Source organism: Labeo rohita, chromosome 5, assembly GCF_022985175.1.
Source record: "Labeo rohita strain BAU-BD-2019 chromosome 5, IGBB_LRoh.1.0, whole genome shotgun sequence".
Classification (NCBI taxonomy): Eukaryota; Metazoa; Chordata; class Actinopteri; order Cypriniformes; family Cyprinidae; genus Labeo; species Labeo rohita.
The window spans coordinates 30,643,694-30,667,975 of NC_066873.1; the positions used below are offsets into that span (position 1 = coordinate 30,643,694).

At 35.6% G+C, this 24,282-nt stretch overlaps 1 protein-coding gene across 12 annotated transcripts in view; it reads left to right on the forward strand.

Annotated features, from left to right (window-relative positions):
• The first annotated feature begins 1,856 nt into the window (after positions 1–1,856).
• Positions 1,857–24,282, forward strand: part of arvcfb (ARVCF delta catenin family member b) — a 273,519-nt gene continuing 251,093 nt past the window's right edge. For 11 of the 12 annotated variants that reach the window (XM_051108695.1, XM_051108689.1, XM_051108697.1 and 8 more), the window contains exon 1: positions 1,857–2,131. The gene's annotated coding sequence lies outside the window, so the exon portion shown is untranslated. Of the gene's footprint in view, positions 2,132–3,192; positions 3,339–24,282 lie in introns of those variants that run through there. The other variant, XM_051108702.1, reaches the window with a different exon arrangement.

A 24,282-nucleotide genomic window follows, 5' to 3' on the forward strand; every position in this document is an offset into this window, starting at 1 on the left:
GAGTTTCTAGACTATTCTAATTATTGTTTATTAAATGTGCAAGTGCAAATAATAATTAATATTATTAAATTAATACATATTGACTCCATAAAGATTATATTCCATTGATAAAAGACAGATATAGACAGATATTATTAATAATATAATCAAGGGGTTCCCAAACTGGGTAATGGAGGGCTGGTGTCCTGCAGAGTTTAGCTCCAACCCCGTTTAAACACATCTGAACCAGCTAATCAAGCTCTTACTAGACATACTTCCTGGCAGATGTGTTGAGGCAAGTTGGAGGTACTCCAGGACCAAGTCTGGGCACTCCTCAACTGTTATTTTAGATGAACAAGAATGAACTAAGTTTACATTTTTGTCTAAGTTTACATGTCTAAGTTTACATTTTGTCACTGATTTGAACTGCAACACACTGTTTAGCATTATTGTTATTAATATTGTTATTAAATCTAATTATGACAGAAGAAATACTGACAGTGATGTAAACATACTTGAAAGCATTCACCAAAACGGGTTCAGGGGTTCAAACAATACTGATACTACTCTCAGATAATACTGCTTTTATTATGTATATATATAGGCTCAGGCTTTAATTTAGAGAGTTTGAAGTAAAAGTATTTGATGGACGTATACTATGTGTCAAAAGCATTCACTCAGTATCATTATCTCATTTTTGACTGAGATAGCTTTTAGCTGGTTTTGCATCTGAAGTCTTCACATATATATATATATATATATATATATATTATTGGATATATGGGTCAAAATGATCGATTTTTCTTTTATCCCAAAAATCATTAGGACATTAAGGAAAGATCATGTTCCATGAAGATATTTTGTAAATTTCCCACCATAAATATATCAAAACTTAATTTTTGATGCATCACTAAGAACTTAATTTGGACAACTATAAAGGCGATTTTCCTTATATATATATATATATATATATATTTGCACCTTCAGATTCGATTCAAATTTTTCACATTTTTGTATCTCAGCCAAATATTGGCCTATCCTAACAAACCATACATCAATGGAAGGCTTAATCATTTCACTTGCAGATGATTTATAAATATCAATTTAAAACAATTTACCCTTATGACTGGTTTTATGGTCCATGGTCACACCCACACAAACACACACATATGTGTGTGTATATATTGTGTTAGTTAGCTGTATTGTGTAGTTATTTTTACTTTATATTAAAATAACCCAAGCTCAGTTTGATTGAGATTAACTGGAATGCACAAAAAAAGGTAGGTTACTTGAAACATCTTGGAGATGTTGAAACTGTTCTTCTGGATTTAGTCTGTTTCAATTATTCTGTTTCTTCATGTCATTCCAGAGACAGACTGGATGATGGTGAGATCAGATGTCTGTGTGGAGCACTGGCTGTTGTCAGACTGCCTGTGCAAACAAAAATCTCACTAGATTATTACAATTAATGGCAAACAGAACCATTTTTTATCTGGTGAAAGACTTTTGCACAGTATATACATATATATATATACATATATATATATATATATATATATATATATATATATATATATATATATATATATATATATATATATATAAAACAACTGCCTCTCAGGAGTGGTCAAAACATACAGAACAATAAAGCAACCTAGAAAAAAAGAATTATTAATTATATATATATATATATATATATATATATATATATATGTATTCCAGTATGCACATTTGATTATTGTCATGTTATGTTTATTTATTTATTTTGCATGTTCAATACGCATAGATCTGCCTATTTAAAAACGTTGCAGTATCTCTGTAGAGTGTGTACCAGAGAGATACAGCGCTGTAATCAGCGCACTTGTAGTAGTGTGCAAAGCCAGCCTCGGAAGAATCCACTAACCCTGAGAGGGTTTTTGTTGTCTGCATGGAAAGCATCGTAGCATTTTACAAGTCCCTTATTAACATTTAAGCTAAAGCACTTCCTTTGAATAATCACACGGGTGATTTGAAAAAGTAAGCAGTGAGTTTTTTTTCGCGGAGATGCATGAAGCTAATCGTGGAATCATCCGCTGATACTGTTGACAAGTTGAACGAGTGCTGCTGCTGCTTCTGCTGCTGTCCCTACAACTCACTCACAGAAAGAAGACAGGTAAGATTACTCATTCTTCTTCGCAGCTATATCCTTTATCTACGACCATTTAAAAACTTACTTCGCAACCCCAAAAGGCTAAATGTGTACTACTGCATTCGCGTTCACGCGTATCTCAACTGATCGAGCGATTCGCGTATTTGCTGTCTGTCAGTTGAGAGCAGTTGCTTGGCTGTGTAACTACAGGTACATTTTGCTTTAATGCGTTTGTAGATATCTCATCATGAGCCGTTTGAAGATGTATCACTTGTCTGCAATTGATATATATCTACGTTGTTTTGAGGCAGCGCGTCATGCTTGATAGTAACACGCGCGCACAATGAGCTGCTAGTGAAATGCAGCCCTTTAATTTCACCGTGATGGTTTTGATTATGCTTATGATGCAGAAGGAAGCGTTTATCAGTGTTCTCACACCCAGAGCAGCAAATTAAGGGGATTATTTGGAATAATGCGCACAAATCTGAATAAAGTGTTTCTGATTTGGTTACTCTCATGAGAAGTGAATTGACCATTTAAAATACAACCGGAGGGTTCGGCATCTGTCAGAAAAGGGGATCCTGGTGTCAATACATATGGTACGATTTCAGCTCTAGCAAAGATACCATGCTGCTGGCAGAGTTGGTCTTATATTTTATGCATCAAGTAGAGTAGTCACGATCTTTTGCAACTGCTTTTTATTTTAACGCTTATTGGGACTTGTCTAGGCAAGTGTTTTCTTTGGGGATCATCCTGTTTGATTGAAATTGCACGTTTTGGCACATCTAGTGACTGAATCCCAGCGGGTCTACATTACTGTAGCGATTTAAAATATGTTTTGCAGCTGGAGTTCATCAAATATGTATGTCTTTTCTTTCTTTTTTCGTTTTTACATTTAAGGATGTTACCCAGGGTCATTCTAAACTTTAAATAAACATAACCGTGGGTTTTTCACACTTCAGACTGCATTAGTAATTAATCACGGGTAGTCGTGTTACAAAAATTCACACTGTACTATACATTTGTAAACAGTGGGAGAATGCTCTTATTTGCATATTCATGACGTCGGCAACGCTGATTGGACGCAAAAAGGTGTAAGACGTACGTTGCGACGTTGACTCAACCTGTTTGAAGTAATGCCTGTTTGGAAAAAAATTAAAATGTAGAAGCTAAATCTAAACAGCATTTAGAAGTTTCTCCGACTGTACAAAACGCACAAATGTCTAATGAGGTAAGCGCTGTTAAGTTTATGATTGGATGAACGCTGGTATAAACTCCCAGTTGTGTTTCACACTGTATAGGCTACTCTTAACACTACAATTCGTCGCTATACATACTCATGGTATTCGATTCATAACCCAGTGTTACGGCCTTTTCACAACAAAAACGATACGGTAACTATAAAAAAATAGTATATGTATACATAGCATCCACACCATGCTATGTTTCTGCTATGACTTCTGCTATGCTATGTTTGCTGCATAAACTTTAAATTCTAGGCAGTCTTCAGTGTTTGTTTATTTATTAATTTATTCATTCATCTCCTGAAAAAAAATTGCTCTGGAAGTGATTACAAAGATATAGTTAATTTTTAAAGGGGTTAAGTGCAGTATGAAAGCCAAACTACAGTATGAAAACATAGCTGGGTGAGATGTTATGAAGTGTGATATGCATTTGCAGTATCTTATAAATGCCATTATCAATTATAAGGTCATAGTTTTGGGATAAGTATTGGTCAAAGGAGATACTTTCACTTAATAAACAATGTGCAAATCGGACAAATATAGAGGGTTTAGTCACTTACCCGGATGCATGGCCATATTGGAGATACTCAGATGTAAACAACAGCATTGATTGCATGGTCAGTGTACTACTGAATATGTTGTTCTGCTATTTTTATGCTGCGTAAACCATGGAGGAAAAAAAAAACATGTGGGTGCTGCTAAATCATATAAGGCTTAGTAAGTAGGAAAGGGTGTAATAGTTTGACAAACTGAAGTTATCAGGTGATAAAGAAGATACATTCAAGCAGTATTAATTAAGATATTAGCCTAATTATTTCACCTACCTGGCTGGAAATGATAAGAACAAACACACATGAATGTTAAGATTCTTGCCCGGGAAATCCTGGTTCAGTTTGGCCAACTACAAATGCCTTTTGTTCCTCAGACAGTTTTTTTGCACTCTTCTCCTTGATTTGTTATAGCTTTTGGCAGTCTATAGTACTCCAAATGTTTCCCGATCCGACCAATTAGTACAGCCCAAAACTTGACAACAATTGACCATTTTCAGCAGCAATAATCAGCAAAATTTGTGAGTTCTGTTCATTGTTTACGTTCAGTGCTGCCAATATGGCCGACTGATGAAGTGTTGTGAAAACACTCTATAGGTGAGGTGAGCATGCACCATATCCCTTCACCCTTTAGTTAGGCTTAATGTGATGCATAACTGTGACAACCCTCTTTTGCATGTTGTCTAATTAATAGTGTGCATGTACAAAAGTGTGCATGTAAATCTTATTTATTAGCTGTGATGTTTTAATGGCAAGGCTCATGTCATATTGATGACATGTTAACATGATACTCTGCTATATTAACGTTCCTCTGTTCTTTAAAACTGTCTTACCCCAGCTGAGACTGGGAGCTTGTTAAATTAGGCAGCGCTGTCATTCATGGCACGTTGAGCAGCTTTGCTTGTCAGGAGAATTTCAGCTCTATGCAAAGAGCTACTCTTTGTTCCATTTCATAATTTAAATAAGTTGTACATGTTTTTGAAAACTTTGTTTTAATGCGATTCAAGGGTGGATGCTGTCGAAGTCATTTCGTTGCCTCTTTCATCAGAAGGAGAATTTGGTGCATTTATACAGATTCATAAAACAACAAAACAGTGTTGCAAAGCAGGCCAGTTGGGAGCATATAATGTATGCTTGTGTTTTTATTGCTCTTCAGCATTTTGCAGTTCATCACATTGTGGTGTTGCGCCAGTCAGATGAATGAGCGCTGACAGAGCTGAGCTTGAGTTTGCAAAAAGAGCTCTTGCACAGAGAAGACAGGATGAGCCTTGGGGTACGTTTTCATTGGCTGGTAATTATTAATGGTTTCTAAGTTTTTCATTGGTTATATTGTTATAAATTTATGGTCAGTGTTGAAAAGGTTGTGTTGCCTAATATTTAATATTATTTTATAAAGCTTTTGCTTAATTCATATATAATATTATTTTTTATGAAAACAGTGATACTTTTTTCAGGAAAACATTACACTTTTTTTCTATACCAATGTATTGAAATGTAATGTATTGTATTTATATTTTTTTTTAAAAAGTACATTACCAGAGTACACTTCTGCTCACCAAGCCTGCATTTATTTGATCCAAAGTACAGCAAAAACAGTAAAATTTAGAAATATTTTTTAATGATTTAAAATAACTAATTTATTCCTGTGATCAAAGCTAAATTTTCAGCATCATTACTCCAGTCTTCAGTGTCACATGATCCTTCAGAAATCATTCTAATATGCTGATTTGCTGTTCAAGAAACATTTATTGTTACTTTTATTATTATCAGTGTTTAAAACAGTTGAGTACGTATTTGTTCATGATTCTCTGATGAATAGAAAGATGCAAAGATCAGCATTTGTCAAATGAAAAGCTTAACATTATACACTATACCATTCAAAAGCTTGGAGTCAGTATAATTTTCTTTTTTTGGGAAAGAAAGTATGTAAATGAATACTTTTATTTAGTTAGGATGCTTTAAATGGATAAAAAGTGATGATAAAGACAATGTTAAAATGATAATCACATGATAATGACATGTAAAAAAGATTTCTATTTCAGATAAATGCTGTTCCTCTGAACTTTTTATTCATCAGAGAAACCTGAGAAATTCTACTCAGCTGTTTTCAACATAATAAATGTTTTTGAGCAGCAAATCAGAATATTAGAATGATAATGTGACTGTAGAAATTATGCTAAAAAAAATGTATATTTGTTTTTATTAAATATTTATATTAATTTTGTTAAGTTAACTTGTACTGAGATCCTCTGCTCAATGTGCTCTTCCATCTCTTTAAACAAATGAATTGTTCATTTATCTTCTGTATTTTATTTTGCCTGGGTGGTCAGTTGCCTTTTGAGCTGCCTAATAAGAGGAACTGTGTGAAGGAACTCTTCATAAAGTGACTTTTTGATCAACTTTTCATATCTCACTTTTAGAATATGGAAATCTTGGTGAAAGTTTTAGTTTGAACTCTACTTTGATGGGTAGTCTCTAAAGCTTCTCTTTTTCTCTCGCCTCTCTTTGCATCTTTGTCTTGGCCTTAACTATCACTCCCCTATAGTTTTTTTTTTTTTTTTTTTCTTCCCCCCCCTCAGTTCTTTGGAACAATAGCTGTGGAATGTAAGTTCCGCAGTCCCTCCTGCCTGGAACTCATTTCATATGTTAATGAACTGTCTTCATTATGTAAGCTTTTCTCTTACTGAATCTCATTTCAGGCCTGCTTCTGTTTAGTACACTCATACACTAAGGCTTTGTTCACACCGTACACAAATCCAATTTGGTTTTCAAATCCGATCTTTAGGTCTGACGGTCGGCACTTTCATTTTACATGTGATCTGATCCGTTTGTTCAGGCGGTGTAGTTAATATCCGGTTTGTCTGAGTTGGTTGCTATAGTAATGATGTAAGCATCAGCACGATGCCAAGAGAGTAGCTGTCAGCATGCAAAGGGATGACAAAAAACCGCTCATGTCTATCATGACATCTCGCCGCAGTGCTGAACTCACGAGACGCTTGAGAGAACATAAGCTAGAGAGGCATTTTGCGCACTCATGTGTATATTTTGTCTAAGACCGCTGACTCGTTCACTCATTCACTATTCACTATTCACTAGTGAATGTTATGGAGTGAGCAAAAATGAGTGTGTTTGAACAGCCCTGGACAATATTGCATTCTTTGAATGATATTTAATAAAAGCCTGAAAACTTATTTGGCCATTTAGACTAAGAGGTGTTAAAAATATATTTAATTAATTAATTTAAAATATTTAAAAATTGTCTGCCTGTCTAAGCAAAGCCAATTAAAAGTGTTTGCAATCATATTAAACTGTGTTCAGTGTTTGTAGCTGTTAAACAGCTGTGGGAAATGTACCAAAATGTAAGCAAATCATAACACTGGCAATAGTTGTACCAAACAATGTCCTCATTGTTATACATACATTATGATCCGGCATGATAACAGTGAATAGTTTTGTCAGTTTGTTTGAGCACCTTTGAATGAAATGGCCGTAGGATGAAAAGAAAGGACAGTGAGAGGTTTCCGTGTGAGGGTGAATGACTCTTTATGGCCACACACCTGCTTGATGGCTCTGCTTGCCCCATCTCTCCCAGGCCATTTGGTATGCTGCAAAAATCCACGACTGGGCGATACTGACTCTCCTTGGCACAGTTTGTGGCACCTGCTCTGAATAATCTTTCCTGCTAAATAGCCTTTTTTGGTGGCATTTCAGAGCAGAGACTTGATGTTTCATTGTCCTAAATATCATTAATTTAGGTTTATCAACTCATAAATCATGTAAAAGAGTTTGTGTATTTTTCCAGGAAGCAGGAAATTAGTATGGAGAGCACATATTCCTTTTGTTTGTGCTGCTGTGGGACTGTTTGTTTGATTGAGAAAGCCTAAGAAATGTCAGGCCCACTTTAGGTTGAGGAATGGTGCAGGTATAAATTTTGCTTTTCTGTTTCCATAGAAGTGCTTTTTGTAATAGTTAATTATCTCACATGTGTCTGTGTGTGTGTTTGTATATATATATATATATGTATGTATGTGTATATATACTAGCAAATATCAAAATGTGTTTATGCAGTAGCTAGCTAGCCAGTTAATCAGATTTGAAAATATGTAAGCTAGTTAGCACTATTTTATTGACAATTTATGAGGCTAGGTAGCTAGGTCAAGCTGTGATGCTTTTTCTTCTACCTTCTGTTAGCCAGTTTTCTGTTATCATGCAGAAGTATAGTACTGGTTAAAAGCTTGGACACTTTACTATTTTTTTATGTTTTTGAAAGAAGTATCTCATGCTAATTAAGCCTGCATTTATTTGATCAAAAATACAGAACAAAACAGTAATACTGTGAAGTGTCATTACAATTTAAAATTATGGTTTTGTGTTTTAATATACCGTAAAATATAATGTATTTCTGTGACTCAAAGCTGAATTTTCATCAGCCATTACTCCAGATTTAAGTGTCACATGATCCTTTAGAATATATCATTCTAATATACTGATTTATTATCAATTTTGGAAACGGTTTTGTTGCTTAATTTTTTTATACCCTGTGATAATTTTTCAGGATTTTTTTGATGGGGAAAAAAAGTTTAAAAAGAACAGAACTTATTTAAAATGAAAATCATTTTTAACAGTACACTACTGTTCAAAAGTTTGGTTCAGTCATTTTCTTTCTTGTGTTAAATTGATAAAAGTAAAGAGATTGAAAATATTTCTACCTTGAATAAACACTGTTCTTTTGAGGTTTTTATCCGTCAATGAATCCTGAAAAAAAAAAAAAAAATCACAAGTTCCAAAAAAGAAAATCTAAAATTGTAATGTTAAAAAAATCTAGAATTGTAATGTTTTAAAAAAAAGTTTACATGATTGTCAGCTTATGACCAAATAAAATTTTTATGTTTATGTTTGTATATGATACAGTTTCTATAAATTTCCAATGAATTCTCATAAATTCCCATAAATTTCTGTTAAGAATCCAACTTTGCAACCCATTAATCACACACTTAGGATCATGAAATTAAGCAACTTGTTTAACACGTTCATTTTGTCATTATTGACTATATCTAATAAAGTAACCCAAAAGATTGAATTGCAATTCTCACAAAACTGTATTTTCTGCAAGCGTATTTCAAGAAAAATGTAGATATCTCAAGGCACACTTGGAGAGTCCAAAAGAACACCAAAGAAAAAAATGTTATAATGAGTTCATATATTTGATACATTTAATACATATGCACACCAAAGCACACAAAAAAAGAGTCAAGTCAAGTTGCAATACCAAACAGGAAAAAAAAAAAAAAAAAAAAACCCTAAACCAACCACCTTAAGCTGATTGCTTAGGCCTATATGTGACCCTGGACCACAAAACCAGTCATAAGTGTCAATTTTTTGAAATTGAGATTTATACATCATCTGAAAGCTGAATAAATAAATAATCTTTCCATTGATGTGTGGTTTGTTATGATAGGACAATATTTAACCGAGATACAACTATTTTAAAGGAACCTGAGGGTGCAAAAAAATCAAAATATTGAGAAAATCAGCTTTAAAGTTGTCCAAATTAAGTTCTTAGCAATTCATATTACTAATCAAAAATTAAGTTTTGATATATTTACAGTAGGAATTTTACAAAATATCTTAATGGAACGTGAACTTTATTTAGTTTCCTAATAATTTTTGCCATAAAAGAACAAATCAATAATTTTGACCCATACAATGTATTTTTTGCTATTGCTACAAATAGTCCCCAGCGACTTAAGACTGGTTTTGTGGTCCAGGGTCACATATGGATCCACTCAAAATGATTAAACACCGTAACATACACATGACAAATTAAAACATTCTTTTGAAATGTGTCGTTGCATAAATACAATCCATGATCTGTGCATCGAGCGCTCATGTTTTGTTTGAGCATCAATATATCAAACTCACGTGTGCTTACTGAACGACTCCTGTATGTCACTGCAGTCACTTTTACCTTAATTGCAATCCTCAACAATCAAAACTTTACTAGAGAGATATTGGTTTGCTTTATCCAGCCAAGAAAATGTAGTTTGCGTATCATGCGGTGGGATGTTTTTAAATTCTGTTCAGTCTATAGATTACATGCATGAGAATTTGCTCTCTTCAGAAATAATCACAGGATATGACAGAGCTCATGTTTTAAAGCGAAACACACTGGAATGAATAATTCACTGAAAACGCAACATGAGTCTCTGCTCTCTCTGCCATCTCTGATGCAATCAGCCTGGTTTTCTTTACATTAGCGCTGTTTTGGACTGATTGTTTGAATGCATTCACTTACTGCAGGGGTTCTCAACTCTGGCCCTCAAGGTCCACTTTCCTGCAGAGTCTAGCTCCAACCTTGATCAAACTTACCTGCCTGTAACTTTCTTCAGTCTTCAGTGATCCTGAAGACCTTGATTAGCTTGTTCAGCTGTGTTTGATTAGGGTTGAAGCTAAACTCTGCAGGAAAGTGGACCTTGAGGGCCAGAGTTGAGAAACCCAGGCTTACTGGATCATTGGACTGAAAAACTTTCTCAGAGTTTAGCAGCTTAAAATTATCTGATTGCAAACACAGAAGCGAAATCAGGTAAAAGATTTAGAAAAGAAATTGTGCTTCAGTAATTGTGTGGTAATTGCATTAAATTATTTTAACATGTTAAAGAAGTACACTTCCAGAACAAAAAATTACAGATAATGTACTCACCCCCTTGTCATCCAAGATGTTCATGCCTTTTTTACTGCAGTCGTAAAGAAATAATGTTTTTTGAGGAAAACATTTCAGGAATTATCTCTACATTGTGAATTTCCAAAATGCAGTTTCAATGCAACTTCAAAGGGCTCTAAACGAACCAGCAGAGGAAGAAGGGTCTTATCTAGCGAAACAATCAGTCATTTTCTAAAAAAATTTAAATTTATATACTTTTTAACCTCAAATGCTCATCTTGTCTAGCTCTGTAATGTGCATGTGTACTCTGTGTAATTTGGCTCAGTACAAGGTATGTCGAAAAACTCCCATCTCATTTTCTCCTTCAACTTTAAAATCGTCCTACATCCTTGTTTTACCTTTTTTTGTAAAGGGCATTTGACCTACTTTGCATGTTCACTTTGTAAACACTGGGTCGGTACTTCTGCAGCGATGATGATTTTTTTTTTTTTTTTTTTTTTTTAAAACCAAGTTTGCTTGAAGACCATCCCTTATTGGTGACTTAACTTTATGAGCATATTGCTCACAGTAATTCATAAAAACGTTGCACAAGTTTATTTATATGTTTGCTGTTTTTTACAGTAAATTCATTTAAAGAGTGTGCAATAGATGGAGAAAGAAGATGCTAATGAACATTAGATTCTTGTTCAGGTTCTCAGTCTCATATTTTATATATATATATATTTTTTTATGACATTGTAGACTATGAAAATTGCACAAGAATTTTATTTTAAGAATACTTATACAGATAGAATACAATTTTTCTTTTTAGGTGAAATTAACATACAAAATGACGTACTTACAGTTGTTTCTGAATATTAAGATGAGGAAGGAGAAAATATTGAAAAATACACACTTCAGCTTCAATCTGTGCAGTGACATTTGCAGGAGGTTATGTTCACTGATTGTGAACAAATACAAATAAATTGTTGTTAACTGTACTTTTATTTGATGCACTTGACTTACCACTGAATACAGTCTTTTACCATGGACCTTCCCCTCAGATAACACTACATCTGCTTCTCCTGAACTAGATATGATGCTGGATGTATTTGACATTTAATCCGTTTATGTAATTCATTGAATTTGGTGTCTATCTTAAGATATAAGCTAATGCATTTCTAAAATTCTTTAAAAATGCATCAGACTATCATTTGATTATGTAAAGAACTAATTTTCTATTCAAAAGTCATTCTGCACTTCTTCAGCTTTACAGATCTGCTCTTGCACAGCAAAGTCATCGTCCGTCTGTCCTCACGTTCTCGTATGAATGATATTGGATAACATTTTAACTCCTGTGTTTGGGCTGCACCCAACTAATCCTCTTTTCCCAATCCCTTCTGCTCCGCACTGTGCCGGGACAAGGGCTTGATTTATGAAAATGTGATCTGGTGGAAATTTCCAGCCATTTCCCAATGCCCTTCTCATTTCCCAACCCTTTCTCCCGTCACTCGTTCCATATCCTAGTTGGCCGAGGAGACGCTTCCTGTCATACTTGACCCTGTTCCAACAATGACACCGTCCAAGCAGGCTGGTGGGACTTGTCCTGTGGTGGTTGTCATGGTGTGTGTGGATTAACCCGGGCTTGATTATGTCCAGGGATAAGAGCTGCTTAATTGTAATCACTGGAACATCCAGGGAGGTTAAACGCTGCACTGTGTGCCTCAGAACAGGAACTAAATAGCTAGTTAGTTGACCTGGCTATGCCAGAGAGGGGCACCTGGAGGATGGCAAGTAGTGATATTTCTGGTGAAGTTTGTGATCATCTTTTAGTTCATAGATAAAGATAAATGTATTCTGACATAATTTATTCTCCCTCAAGTTGTTCCAAACCTGTATGAGTTTTTTTTCTTCTGTTAAACGTGAAGGAAGATATTTTAAAGAAATGTGTCTACTAGCTATTGTTTGAACTATTAACCTTTTTAACACAGAACATTTTATTTCAAGAGCCATTTTTCTGACAAAGTTTGACATGCCATCTGTCTCTAAGTTGAGGCTGACTACTTGTTTTGTTGCTTTAAAATTCTTGTTTTTTGTGATTTTTGTATGCGGTGTCTGTCGGAAGGAGGGCTGTGGGAAAAGAATGTCCTAATGATCTGGCCTGCTTTGTTGGATCATGACCCAGAGCCCCAGTGCGGCACGCCTGATCTCTGCCCTCCCTGAAACGGATCTTAACTCAACTGAGATGAGTGCTTTCGCTGCTCTCAATGGTGTGCCATTTGTATCTGGCCAATAATTTGTCAAAAATGACTTTCATGTTTTCGGATTTTATCATTATTTATAGATGGTTTCTCCTTCTCCTTGAGAGCCGAATGCAATTATAATGTGAGAAATGACTTTTTGGAAAGGTTTGTTTAATTAGCAGTGCCCTGAAAACACTCTGCTCAACATCGCAAAGCCACGCTCTCTCCAACTCACCGCAGCCGTGCCAGAATTTCCGGGGATTAGCTAAGACTGCATTTTGAATACATTTCAAAAACTAGCTCTCCTAAAGAGGTCATTTCATAATATATTTTTTTCATTTTTCTTTCAAGTCCACTTATGCTGTTAGTCAAGCTTTTTTTGCACCAAATATAGTCATAATTTAGTTTTTCCTTCCTCTCTGACACTTTAAATTAAACAGGCTTTTTTTTTTTTGCTGCTGCGCCTTTAGGACTTCACCTGTGAAATGAGATGCAGTGTTTTGCTGTGCCTACTCATGGTCTGCAGGTTTGCAGTTGGGTCAGATATAGCTGCCATTGGCTCATCTTTCAATAGTAGCCTCTATGCAAAGCCTGTGACAGGTTCATAAAACGATACACTCTAAAATGAGCCTAAAAAGTGTGAAATGATCAGGGGCCTTGTTTAAATATAAAGACTTCAGGTGCTATTTCCCCGTCAGGATCTTTCATTAGGATATGCAGTGTGGCAGCAAGGAACAGTGCAGTATTTGACAGACTTCATTCATCTTATTTTTTTGTCCAACTTCTTTCTTATTTCCTATCTGTGAATATGGTCAAGGGTTTTAAACACTGAATTAACTATTTACATGAATATGAATTTGGACAGTCTTATATACTGTAGCTAAAGTCCAAATGTATGTTTAAATGTATGAGTCTAAAATAGTTCCCAACAAGCTGTTTTTGCAGGTTAAAGGGATATTTCACTCAAATAAGAAAATTCTGTCATTAATTTCTCACCCTCATGCCGTTCCAAACCAGTAAGACCTTTGTTCATCTTCAAGACACAAATTAAGATTTTTTTTTTGAGATTTCTGACCCTTTATAGACAACAAGGGAACTACTACAGTCAATGCACAGAAATGTAGTAAGGACATTGTTAAAATAGTCCATGTGTCCATTCGTCATGATACTCTTGTGAATGGTGGCAGGCTGACCCGGAAGAGAAGAAATTGTTGAATGAAGTCTTTATTTTTGTTTTCTTTGTGCACAAAGAGTGTTCTTGTCGCTTCATTAAATTACTTTAATGATATCCTTTTAACGACAACCTTCCTGTTCCTTGCTGTCAGTGGAGGGTCACATAGCTCTTGTATTTCATCAACAATATCTTTATTTGTATTTTGAAGATGAACAAAGGTCTTACGGGTTTGGGACGACATGAGGGTGAGTAATTAATTATTAGGGCCCGAGCACTGTAGTGCGAGGACGCTATTGGAATTGCTCCGTTTATTATTATTTTATTTTTTTTTGGTGGACTATCAGTTTAAGACCCAAGTATACTGCGGTTTTGATGTCAATGCTGGGCCTATGTGTAGCCTTTCAAAGTGTCCTCCATAGACCTTATTCTGGTTACAAGCCATATTGTATTTTTCACAGCTGAAAATGAGGCTGTGAGGGATAAACATACAGACTTTACAGTGGTATGTGCTGTTATAAATGTCCAAAACCACATCATTTTCACAATTTTCAAAATTGCTTTTTGGCATTCTTGTCTACTGGAAGTTATTTTCGAAAAGATGTTTTGTCAGCTAAATTCACTGTACTTTCATCCGTCAAAGCCTCATTTTCATTCCTGTTAGAAATTAAATATGCTGCTTCTTCGACTAAGGCCTATTTGATAATGTGCTTGAACTCAGGGAATCAGCACATGCAGACAAGAAAGTTTCATCTTTGTCTAATGTTTGCACTATTTCTCTCCAGTAACACAACATTTGTGTGTCACTTAACCGCCTCGTTAAAGGAGAAGTCCACTTCCAAAACAAAGATTCACATATAATGTACTCATCCCCTTTGTTATCCAAGATGTTGTCTTTCTTTCTTTAGACGTAAAGAAATTATGTTTTTTGAGGAAAACATTTCAGCATTTTCTCCATATAATGGACTGATATGGTGCCCCGATTTTGAACTTCCAAAAAGCAGTTTAAATGTGGCTTCAAACGATCCCAAATGTGGTTGTAATCGATCCCAGCCGAGGAAGAAGGGTTTTATCTAGCGAAATGTTCGGTTATTTTCATAAAAATAATACAATTTAAATACTTTTTAATTTCAAATGCTCGTCTTGCCTTTCTCTCCCTGAACTCTGTGTATTCTGGCTCAAGACAGTTAGGGTATGTTGACAAACTCCAATCGTATTTTGTCCCTCAACTGCAAAAATGATTTTCAAAATCATCCTACATTGCTGCAGAAGTACCGACCCAGTCTTTGCAAAGTGAACATGCAAAGAAGATCAAACACCCTTAACAAAAAAGGTAAAACAGCGATATAGGACAATTTTGAAGTTGAGGGAGAACATGAGATGGGAGTTTTTCGACATACACTAACTGTCATGAACCGGAACAAAAACAGTCCGGGTAGAGTAAGACAAGACGAGCATTTGGCATTAAAAAGTATATAAATTGTATTGTATTGTTGTTTTTACAACCGCATTTGGGATCGTTTGAAGCCGCATTTAAACTGCACCATATCAGTCCATTATATAGAGAAAAATGCTGAAATATGTATCAGGTACAGTACAAATTTTCTCAAGGAAAAAAAAATCTCTTAACCAATGCTGTAGACACAAGAGAGTCAGTTGGTACTATAATACTGAAGGTTAAAATTTACTTAAATACTTAAACTTAAACTTAAATATTGGGGCAGAACGGTGGCTTGGCACTGTTGCCTCACAGCGAGAAGGTCCCTAGTTCGAGTCTCAGCTGAGCTAGGATGCTTTTCTGTGTGGAGTTTGCATGTTCTCCCCGTGTCTATGTGGGTTTCCTCCGGGTACTCCGGTTTCCCCCCACAATCCAAAGACATGCAGTGTAGGTGTATTAGAAAATCTAAATTGACCGTAGTGTGTGAATGAGTGAGTGAGTGTGTCCCAGCACTGGGGATGCACAAGTTAGTGCACTCTCAGGGCTGGGTTGCGGCAGGAAGGGCATCCGGCGTAAAACGTGCCAAATCGGCTGTGCGGATCACTCCGCTTTAGCGACCCCTGATCAAGGGAGCAAGCCGAAGAAGAGAGAGAGATTGACTTAAATATTGACTTAAATACTGAAGAACAGTAAAAATTATAATGAATATGTGAGGAAATTTTTCCACCGGCTAATTGACGTGTGACAGCGCCGGTTGGGGGCGTAGTTCATTAGAGTTTTCCCTTGTTTGCATGTTTTTCTTTGGTTTTAAATAGCCTGTGTGCATTTTACTAGGGCTGCAATGTTTCCTTGATTGTATTGCTTGAATGCATTTTGCCTGTGTCGAATGAACGGCAAAATAACTGAAGTAGCACATTCCATATATTATTCATAATAAAGCATAATGCTATTTAGTATTCACAAAGCTATGATTTAATTAAATAAATATATGTGATGGAGGTTTAGTATATGTGCTTTAATTATTTACATGCATGTAGGTTACGTACGTGCATCTCCGAGTGGCTCTGTTCACAGTAAATGTTACTACACAAACTGTTATCATTTACATGTGTGCAGAATCTCAAACTCCATCTCTGCATCGTGTTGTGAGTTTGGGTTTATTACAGCATTCATCTGGGAACGCAACATGCGCTATTTCATCAGATGTGTAAGGTAAATCATTTATAAACCTACACAACTTAGAAGAATACATCAGTATATTTCTCAATATGCTAGCTGTTCATCACGATTTCAAAATAAAAGTTCAAACCCTCACTCTGAGTTTACATGTTTTGATGTCCACATATTCAAGAAATTACAGTGGCTGTAGTATTTGTATCATAAAGAAATGGCAAAATATTAAAGATTACGTGGACTTTTGAATTAAATTAAAATATTAAACATGGATTAGATCGCGCAGTAAAGTGTAAAAACAATTGTCAAGCTGTTGGCACCCTCTGCAGGCGTTTGTTATAATGCATAATGTTCGTTTGCTCTATTATTTATAATACATTATTGTTTTTAAAAAATTTTGTTCAATAAAACCATATGATCACTTACTTTTGATGCTCTATTTAAACTAAGTATTATTGCCTCATTGCTTTTATATATGTATTTTAAATAATTTTAAAGGCTGTCACTTAGGTCTATTTTTATTACTACAAAAAAAATTTAAAATTATTTGATTACTCGAATAAGACGTTTTTTGCATTGGGGTTTGCATTGAAGTTCAAAAATGGTAAGAACTTCATTTCTCATGCTGTGACCTTTGAAAAAATTTCAGGATTCTTTGCTTGATATTGCTCTTAATTTTTTCCTTGCATAGTGCACAAAGAAAGCATACTTTTAACATCTTATTGTAGCTTTTTTCTTTTAAAATGCATCTGAACATGGTCTGAACATTGCCTGCTTCACATCAAATCAATATTTGAGGACAGTAATTTTTTTAATGAAAGGATGTTTACCGTATCGCTCCCCTGTTGTTCTGTGGATTCCCACTGTATTTCAGGGACATGAAGAGCTCTTGATGGCCATTGAAGTCTTTTAGCAAGAGACAGGATTGCTGAGCTACATGCAGGTTTGCCTGAATGGTCTAATAAAGGAGCTGTCAGATAAATGTTTCTCTGCTAATGCTTAAGACTGGGCAGGAAATAAAAGGAAGCCTCTGTCAGAGCCTGGATGTGGCAGGATGAACTGCCAGCGTTTCTATCACTGTGTCTTTATGCATGTACCAGGCTCCTCGGCCAACTCTGAAGCCTGGTCCAGTGTGTGCCGAGGAGAGGGGGAAATGAAGGACGCTGGACCAGCTGGACTTGAATACTAGTGGATGACTGGATGTAGAGGTGTCGCATCTGTGATGGTGAGATGTCCACCACAGAACAGTGTGTGCTGACAGCGCAAACCTGGCAAGACTGGGACAGTCTGGGAGTAGAGATGGGCAGATCAGTCTTTACGTATTAGTGCTTAAAATAGTAATATTTCACACATGAAAACACTGATCCCAAGTGTTTCTTTTTTAATAACTTAATGATACTGCATGGTAACTTATAATAAGATTTAAAATGAAAACTAGCACATGGCTGAGCAGCTATATCTCCTTCCGCTCACCTGAACACAAACAAAAATGCTGAAAAGCACAAGCCGTCACAGAATTTACTGAAACCGAGAGATCGGTGCCTGCCAGAGGTCATAAGAAGCATCATCTGACTCTGCTAAATAGCGACCTAGCTAAATGGTGAAGTTTATTTTTCTGCTTGGCTATACAAGGATTAAATTAACAGAAAATACACCAGATAAAATGCTGAAAAATCCTAATACAGTACTGTTTAAAATCGGGGTGTAATGGTACACGTATTGAAAAATTTCGCTATGGGTCTTTTGGTTCGTTATGCAGGTGTACCAAACAAGTACAGCATTTTTTTTTCCCCAGGAAATTCAAACAATAAATGGCATTTTAATAGTCTTTGTGCCATGACAGATCGCTTTATAAACATATCGGAGAGCCACTTTTGGGACGGGTTAGAAACGTGCTGGTATAAACACAAGCACTGACTAGAGTGGCCGCGATCAGCTCCGGTGGCCGCGTCAGAGCCGTTAACGCCAAAGCCACTAGAAGGCAAGGCTGCCATCATTAGCCAACAAATGGATGTCAATGGAGGAGAGGCTTTACTACGCTTAATAAACAGCTTTTCAGAGGAAATGGATTATCATTTAATGAGTCGACAGCCTATTTGCTGATCTTCAAAATGTTTTACACTAAACAATACTTTTGGATTGTACTATTTTTAGAGTTTAACATGAAAAAATGCCATTTTATAAGCGAAGTCACTGACTTTTTTGACAGGTGGGTTTCAGCTTGTGGCACTTCTCATTCATTCCTATGGTATCTGTAAGTGGCGATCGAGTGTCGCACAACTCTGACTGAAATTCAGTGACGTTAGCCGTTACACTTTCTCTAATAGGAAGTAATACAGACAATCAGTGTTGCCAAGTTGCCAATTAGGCTATTTTAACACTGTTGCCGCTGATTGGTTTTGATGACCGCGAGTTGAAGCGACCCCAATAACCTCATATTTAGACCCTGAAATATGAATTTACCAGGGGAACCCAACAAAAAAACATGTATTTTATCCCCCAGAACGCAAAACGCGATTGGGCTAGTTTTGAGTAGCAGTTGGGTTTTATTGTGAAAACCTGGCAACCCTGAAGACGATCTCTGGTTAACATGCTGCAGACTTGTGCAGTGTGAATTGGGTCCGTCCAAATGGCAGCGTGGAGCACAAGTGAACACGATCATTCCTTCCTCTGTACTACTAGTTTTAACGTGAATAAAAATGAATGAACATCTCATGCTGCATGTAATTGTCCGATCAGTGTTTCAACCGTAGAAAGACGTCAACAAAACAGCATGGAAATAAAACGTCCCGTAGCATTTCATTTACCTCAGAGAAATTAATGTTTAAATTAATCTGTTATGAAACATGTTATGACAGCCACTGTGTAAATGAATATATTTTAACAAATAGAAATTTTGTAGTTATAAGTTAATTTAAAAACTATATCATGTGCATTATTTATTTAATTTTATTTTAATTTTATTTAATCTAAGTTTGGGTTCAGTTTTTAATTGTAACCTTATAATGTAAAAGGGCTCCTTATAGTTTAAAGCAGCTGAGGTATAATTTTATCACTAAGAACATTTAGTTTTTCCCCCTGTGACGTAATATGGAGAAACGTACCAAACTGTCATATTTGTGTACCGTTACACCCCTAGTTCAAAAGTTGCATTTATTTGATCAAAAATACAGTAAAATAGCAATATTGTGAAATATTACTACTGTTTTACTAAATGTATTTTAAAATGTAATTTATTTGTCTGTTTGTTTGTTTTTTTGCTAAAAATGATTAGTCCTCTTTAGAGACACATATTTCACTGTTTCTTTGACTTTTGGTTAGTGGAAATGGACCACAAAGTGGAAGATTGAATTGTGTCTGAATTGTGGATGAAATGTGACATTTATCATAGGCTAATAGGCTTCTGTGATGTTTGATTTAGCTTTAAACTTTAGAAGATGTTAAATGACTGCACATATACTATAATTGTTATTAAGAAATTAAAAGCCAAAAAGGATCATTTGCAGTTTTAGGTCTGTTTAATGTCAATGGACTTTTAATGTTCAGTGGACATAATTTCCCATTTTATCTGCATAAATCAAAAAAAAAAAAAAAAACACGAATAGGGCCTTGATAGTGCTTTATATCAGATTGAAAGAAAGTTAGTAGTATCGCCCTTCACTAAAAGACAGACGTGCACGTCGAAAGATGGAGATTGTGAGAATGACTTAGAGACCTCATCTGTCACGTTGCCACAGGAAATGACTCTTGCTTTCTGGGGTTGCAAGACTATTTAAGCTTCTGTCAAGCTGACCGTGTTCCCAATGTCGGATATTTAGCCAAATCCTCTCCGGTTCATCTGCATACCATTTCTCTTCTTTACAGCCAAACCAACTGAGACTTTTTTTCTTCAAAACTCTGACGAAATGCGTTGTAGCTTTTACTGAGGCATGCTAAATTAGAATGGTGGAATGAGAATATGCGCATGTGTATGCAGTTTCAGACCATGAATCATAATATAGTCTGCCGGCTGCCTTATTGGTGCACAGAAGTACCATATACAGGACACGTCTAGGATCTTCCAAGTGTATCAGTTATTATGTAGGAACAAATACGAGCTCATATCATAAGGGTGAGCACAGTATCAAAGTACAGTATACTGTATGTGTGTCATTGTTTGTCACTGTGTTTTTTGTCCTTTGTCTTTAAGCAGTTCTTTCATCATTTGGCTCGTTTGAAAGAAATATGACATTTGAATGACATTGGAATGAGATTTGGGTGATCTGTTCTTTACATAAATATAATAGCAGCCCCACTACATTGATTGCAGCCTGTGAATCCTGTCTCTAACTCCTAGCTTTTGCATTATGTAAAAGTCAGCCCTACTGGCATTATTGAGAGAAATATTGTTTCATGGCCAGGCTAATATCTTCACTTTTCTTCCTCTGTGTGTTCCAAAGGCCAATAGCCAATTCACAAGTCTTAGGGCAACATAGCTTAGTTTACTCCCAATACGGCTGAAGGATTGTTTGGGAAAGCTTCCCGATCAGAAGCTTTCTAACTCAAACTCACAAAGCCTAGAGAGTTAGAGAGAGGGGAGGCAGAAATGGAGAAACAGTGAACAGAATGCTTCAACCATTGGAGGAAGGAGAATAATGATGACCGATGAGGCTGAAAGATAAATTTATAAGGTTTATGATAATAGAGAAAGGTATAATAGAGTGCATACTCAAGGCCAGTTCACACTGCACTGACAGACGAAGACTAATACTGACAGTCAAGAGATTACTGTATGCCACGTCTCAGAAATTCTCAGATCTGACAAACTCAGATTTAACATTTTCAGTCAGCCAAAAAATAAATAAATAAAAAAGCTGATCGACTCCGACAGAGGTAACGCACTGATCCAACAAAACCAGATGAATTATTTAGCATTTATTGTCAGTGTTACCATAACGGGAGAAGCTTCTAAAGGCCACCAAGTTAGCTGACTAAACAAGTTAGAAGACTGTGTCATACCCCTGCACGTAACTGCCATGTGTGCCTTTCTAACAAATTTTAAAATATGCCAGATAAGCTTTCATCCCATGTTATTAAACTTGCTTAAAGGGGTCATCAGATGTAAAGTTCACTTTTACATGTTGTTTGAACATTAATGTTTGTCGGCAGTGTATGTACACATCTAGCCTATAATGATAAAAATCCATACCCACGATAGTTGATTGACATGAGCGTCTTACTTCAGACCCACCTTACATAAGCTGTAACAGTCCGACCTCCATTGTTTTGATGCCGGCACAGGGATGTAATATCTCCAAATGAGCGATTGAGGTGTTGTGTTGCTGGATGTAATAATGAACATAGTGGTTGTCATTTACTCCCAACATCTGAGCCGCTGAAGATGCAGTGGATTACGTTTGTTTGTGAAGGGAATGCGCCTCCCGTTCTACATAAATGCATCTATGTTCGCACAAATCATTTGTGATCCAGCTTCACCTATAGTAAAAGTGAGTATAAGGTTTTTTTTAATGAATGTCTGAAATCACCTTTCCTAATAACGTGCTAGTTAGCAAGTTTCGCTGCTAAACACGCTAAATGCGCTAAAAACAATCTCTCAGAGCACAGCTCGTCACTCCACAGAGAGAAGAGAGGGGCGGGGCGAGCAGAGCTCATTTGCATTTAAAGGAACAATCCTTTAGAATGGGTTGTTTTTTTTTTTGTTTTTTTTTCCCCAGAGCTCATTTTGACAAGGTTAAAAGGGTGTTGTTTTTCACTACCATTGAGAATTTTTAACCAAAGTATATTATAGACTTTTCATTAAGATCCTAAAGAATCATATCAACTTGAAAAGTTGGAAAATGGGCATCCGATGACCCCTTTAACAAACAGGGCTTGAATTAGCAATCAAAATTCTATGGGCTTCATTACACTTTAAAAATAAAGATTCTTTATTGGCATCAATGGTTCAGTGAAGAACCTTGAACATCCACTGAGCTTTTTAAATGTAGAAAAGGTTCTTTATAGTGGAAAAAGATCCTTTCGATTTTTTATTTATTTATTTTTTTTTTTTTAAATGTTCTTTTAAGAACTGTTCACTGAAAGGTTCTTTGGGGGAACCAGAAGTGGTTCTTCTATTGCATCACTGCAAAAACAACCTTTTTGAGCCTTTATTTTTAAGAGTGTAGGGGTGGGCGATTTAAAAGTAAGTAATTTTAAGATGTTAAAACACAATCAGTAGTAAAAGAGAACAAGAAGAGTTATTTTTGCTGCTTTATAGGCCTTGAACTGTTATAAAAATGATAGAAGTTAAAACTTTTATTTAGCAAGGAAGTAGAAAAAATACTACTCAGCTCTTTTCAATATAATAATAATAGTAGTAATAATAATAATAATAATAATAATACATGTTTTTTTGAGCAGCAAATCAGAATATTAGAATGATTTCTGAAGGATCGTGTGACTGGAGTAATGATGCAAAAAATTCAGCTTTGAAATCACAGGAATTAATTACATTCAAATAAAAAGCAGTTATTTTAAATAGTAAATATATTTCACAATATTACTGCTTTTGCTGTATTTTTAAGGCTTGGTGAGCAGAAGAGACTTCTTTCAAAAACATAAAAAATCAGAAACATTTGACTGGTAGCGTATATTGGATCTAGGCAGCTCTTAAAGTGACAGCAGTCTCATATTCCTGCTGTCTGTCATTGACATTAACCAAACAACAAAAGAGAGAAAAAGTCTCATTGCTCTTGACCAAGTCACTTTTGTAACTTTAATAAAAAGAAATGTATATTTAATTTACACCGGGAAGAATATGCAGTGTTTTGTACATTTTAGTTACTTTATACAGTGTATGTAGCATTTTTTATTTATTTGTTCTACTGTAGTTTTTTTTTCTTCTTATTTAATCGCTGACTTGACTAGTCTTCAGTGAGCTTTAGGTTTTTTATTATTTTTTTTAAATACTAGCGACACTTCCTGGATATTTAAATTCTGAACAGTCACAACACGTACCTCAAGCAGCGTAATAAAAATGCGACAATATGTGCCTGTACCAACGTAATAAAAACATGCCACGGTCACATATTGAACTCTCTGGACATTTCACTTTGAAACTGCCATGAAATGTGCAGGTGCGTAATTACGGTGTTGGAGAAATGTATACAGAGGCATGTATTTCCAATGAGCCTGGGTTGTTCCTGCCCGTTCCTCCTTTGTACAATTCCTGTAGGTTCATAGATTCAAAGATTTTTGGGAGTCATTTGCCTTACAATCTACACAGATGTAAGGTATTTTTGAATCCGAGTGTGAAAGTAGTTGGCTCATATGGTAATACTTCTTGTTTAATGGATTATTTAATAGATTGATCTCAGATTGAGATTGAGATATGTATATATCCACATTCTACTTCCATCTGCTGAATGGAATTTTCCATATGCCATAATATTTATTGTCTACATGATAAAACAGTGCCGTTCTTTTATCTGGCATGATGAATTGATCTTCTTATTTATATTAGCTCTAACATGCGTGCGGGTAAAATGTGCCCCAGCTTTCCTAAGGATCATTTACACAGATCTCATCCGAAGATAATCATCACCGCAACTCTATATGGTAACCTATATGAATATCTTTCTTTCCCAGTCATGATCGTCATCTTATAAATCATCTCTGTCACCAGATGTTTTGTGTATCATATATTGAGCCCTTCTTTCTATGGTTCATGGCATTAATTC